Consider the following 4,358-nt stretch of genomic DNA (forward strand, 5'->3'; position numbering starts at 1 on the left):
GAGAGAGAGAAGAGGGGAGGAGTTGATCTTGCGAGAACTTCCGGGCGGGTGAGAATAGCCACTTTCGGGTAAGATTGAAGAATACCGGACCAGCGGACTGACTTTGCCTATGTCTCAACCTTAGGAATTCATGATTTTCCCAAGTTTTTATATCTCTCAATGGAGAATCTCGGGTATCTCGGACCGGTAGATCTATTTATTAAAATTTTGTCAGGGGGTAGACCCCCCTGAACCCCTCCACCCCAACCACCCACCCCACATTCTCGCGCGATAATGTATACGAGTGGTCCGGTATTCTTCAATCTTCCCTTGGGCTGATCACCCGACTTGGTCTCCTCAATCAGTTTCATGCGATCAGCCCAATCCAGCCGTAGTAGTGAGCACCCACTTTATTGCAATTTATGGCATCTAGATCTAGATCTAGAATCTAGAGATCTAGATCTAGGAGATCTAGTTCTCCCCCTCAATTACATTACAGTACAGTCCAGTTGTCGTGTGTAACAGTAATGTACAGTGTTACTCAGTGTAAGACAGTAAGATTTTAAAATGATGAGATTATATTGTGGCGGAACTGACAGGAAGATAAGATGAAATACACTTTACTTTTTATGGAAATTGGTAAGATAGTAGCCTACTTTACTGGACCACCGGTAACCGCCGGTCTGAACTACTTTCACTATGGCGCCCCTGGTGCCTTGTGGTCCGCTATTCTTCCTTTCAGAGCTCCCCTACTCACTTTCCTATAGAGATATAATATAGAGTCTATATGTCTTCACCCTTCGACTGCCAACTACCAACAGTCCAACTGACATCTCTTACTGGGTTTTTCAGTCATCACAATCGTGCCACCGTGCGCTTTGACCCATGACCTGATACCTTGACGCTAATTGGTCAATCTAATCACGTGGTCCTCTATTCTTCTTTGCTCGCGACTCTGCTAGACCTACACCCCACCCCCTCTTGGTCCGGCCAAGTACAATGGAGAGCAAGAGATGCGCACGAGTGCTCATTTGCATAATTTCAACCCCCTCGGTCCTGCTCGCGACTCGGCGAGTGCTGCGAAGCAAGGCTCTGCCTGTTCCTACTCTAATTACCCCGATTGTACACTTAGCGCCGTGGTCCGCTCATATGTTATTGTTTTGCATGTATGTGTGTGGTTTTATAAAATTTATTTTTGCCAAGCCCCCCTGAAACCCCCCACTGTTGTTATTATGTATTGATATATATATATGTACACGATTGTCCACTTAACGCCATGGTCCGCTCTTATAATTGTTGTGCATTTGTGTGTATTTTTTTCCAAAGTGGCTATTCGGACTGAAACTGTGATGCGCATTACTTTGAATGACTGACTTAAAATTGTTCCCTGTGGTAGGGTTTTAACTTTTCTCTTCTACTTTTAATGGGACTTCCAAATGATCAATGATTTTGTCTTTCTCATCAAATAAATCGGGTTTAGACTAGTGCTGGGCGGTACTGGCGAAACCCAGTGTCGGTACAGTAGTCTCCGTCTAAACGCACGGTGCTCGGGAGGGCTCCTTAGTGTGTGTTTATACGGAGCGTGCGTTTACATGAACCTTTGCAAAGGGAGGAAAGGACGCAGTCATCTCAATTCCTTATTACTCTAGTAACCTCCCTTGGAGGAAGGGGGGCATTTTGGCCGCTAGTGTGACAACACGTGACTGTTTTGTGAAGGATTCCCAGACTAGGTTTAAAAATACAAAGGCGTTGAATATGGGGGGGGGGGGGGGGGGGGGGGGGGGGGGGGGGGGGGGGGGGGGGGACACGGGCGTATTTTGTCGATCACAGCAGACAATTACTTATAAATGACACTTATGTCCTCTGGTGCTCTCTGGAATGCGACCTCTTCCTGTCCGTCGTCCGAAAAAACCCAAAAAAAAACAAAACAAGACAAGACAGTGCAAGCAAGACAAAACTTCAGCGATGGCAAAGGCGGGGGCGTGGGGACATATGTTAGACATTTAGTACGGTCTAGGCTTAACCTGTAGGCAAGGAGTCCCATGGACACAATCGCTCATTACGCCAGAGGCTTAGACGTCTCCATTCAGGTCTTCGCGGCTCGAGTCAGGCAATGAGTACGGAACCTAAGGGTATTCGAAGGGGAGGTGCCCACACACAGAATGGGGAGAAGTTTAGAAGGCGCTCTGCCTTTCTTTTTGTTTTGTTTTTATATTTGTTTTTTGTTTTTTAGTGCTTTTTCTTTTCTATGGTCTTTTCGTGTTGCTTGACTGGGGTCCCCATGCTACTCTTGTGAATAAAAAAAAGTAAATTAAAGAATGTTCCTTTCATGGAATTTAAGAAGTTTTCGTGTCGATAATAAGATTATATCCCTTTTATACCATTCTATGATTGAAAGCATGTTACTAATTTTGTATTTGCTGCTGGGCTGGGAATTGTAGGGGAAAATATAAATAAAATTTTGACAGAACCATTAAGAAAGCCAGCAAGATCTCTGGATATGATTTTACTAGAATTGATTAAATGTATGACTTCAAGTGTAAAAAAGATTTTTTTAAATGCATTGTAAACGACCCATCACATTCCCTTTCCACTCAAATTGTCAGATCACGCAGCGGCAGTTATGTACCTCTAAAAACAAAGAAATAAATATTTATAAAAGAAGTTGTATACCATAGGGTTAGGCTTTTGTCAGAATAAACACCAATGTGTATTCCTCTTTCGGATAGCTTATGTATCTATAACTCTAAAGGTCTAGTAACTAAATTCCTGCCTGTTGTTGAATGGTGCATCTGGTTTGCTATGTACATTTTGTCCGTTTTGCTTTTTGTTTCATACTGAATTTTAATGAGAGTAATATATAGGTTAACTTTTTATTTATACCTGCATGTGTTTTAACGGTTCTGTACAGCCAATAAAAATTTCCCTTTGGGATAATAAAGTATCAACTTATTTTATCTTATCTTTCGTATGAGTTCCATACAGTAGATCCACGACCAAGATGAAAACACAGCATTCTGAATTTGAGATTATTTATCCGTCGGCGGGTGAAAATAAAGAATGAAAAAAATTATGACGACAGGACGATCTAAAGAGACATGCACGGGGACTTTACGGGGGAAAAATGCAGACTCACATTTATTTTTAAGAATCATTCTGAGTTACATCTGAAAGTAAGTGAGTTTTCATGACATTATATTTTACATAGCATGATATTTTAATCGGAGAACATCGGTATTCTGAGAGAAGAAATGCAAAGGGTTTTGTTAGGTTCAAGTTCCATACTTTTTCAGACCAAAAAAAATAAAAGATATTTCAGAGTTTGGCTATAGTTTTTTCCTATTCTTTAACTTAAACGATCTCCCCAAAACGATTTGATATAATAATTATAAGATGCATGTAACATTATAGAAGGCCTAAAAAGGCTACTTTCATATACAGTGGGATTATATACATGTACTAGATCTAGCTATTCAGTTGCAGCTTCTGAAATTTGGCAGCTTGCTTGACAAAAACACAAATGTTTTGTGTTCGTATCTCGTCCTTCCTGCCACGTTTCCTTTCCTTTCTTTCGACTCGGTAAGCAATCATTAAAGGAGCAACTTTTCCGCCTTTGTCATTGGATAGTTGAAGAGTTAACTTCCAAAAAAGCTAAAGCGCCCAAAAAAAAGAGCCACAACTAACGCAGTTGCACCATCTATCTTTTTCTTTACCTCTATGGTTCCGGTGTGTCCGAGACATGCTTAGAGAAGGGACGTAACAATGAATGAATTATACGAGTCATATAATTGGTCAGAGTTAAGCCCCATCAAGGAATGCATCAAGCAAAGGGATCAAGGTAGTATTTTACACTGGCGGTCACCGGGACCACGCCCTCAGGAGGAACCAGGCGGTCAAGTAGGGTGGGGTCACGTGGGTGACAGCAGAAGATCTCTCACTGGGCGATGAGCTCCACCCCGCCACAGAGGAGTTTATGAACCAGAAATCTGGTCGTCGACTGAGGACTGTTGACATTATGTATGTGTGTTTTCTTTGTTAACGGCAAGCAGGTGATGTCAAGCTTTCAGGGTGTGTTACAGTGGACATTACTTGGTGTCGAGTGGGGAATGTATGAAAGTATGCCGTAGAAAGTCTCTCTCTCTCTCTCTCTCTCTCTCTCTCTCTCTCTCTCTCTTCTACTCTCTCTCTCTTTCTCTCTCTCTCTCTCCATCTTCCCCCAACCCTCTCTCTGCCTGTCTATCTGTCTGTCTGTCTGTCTGTCTGTCCCTCTCTCTCTCTCTCTTAAAATGTAACTGTAGAAGCTTTACCCCCCCCCCCCCAACATTATTTAAATCTTTAAGGAGGCGGGCTTCCGACCATGCCTGTCAAGGTCAACGAGG

This window comes from Aplysia californica, unplaced genomic scaffold (genome assembly GCF_000002075.1).
Source record: "Aplysia californica isolate F4 #8 unplaced genomic scaffold, AplCal3.0 scaffold00206, whole genome shotgun sequence".
Taxonomy (NCBI): domain Eukaryota; kingdom Metazoa; phylum Mollusca; class Gastropoda; order Aplysiida; family Aplysiidae; genus Aplysia; species Aplysia californica.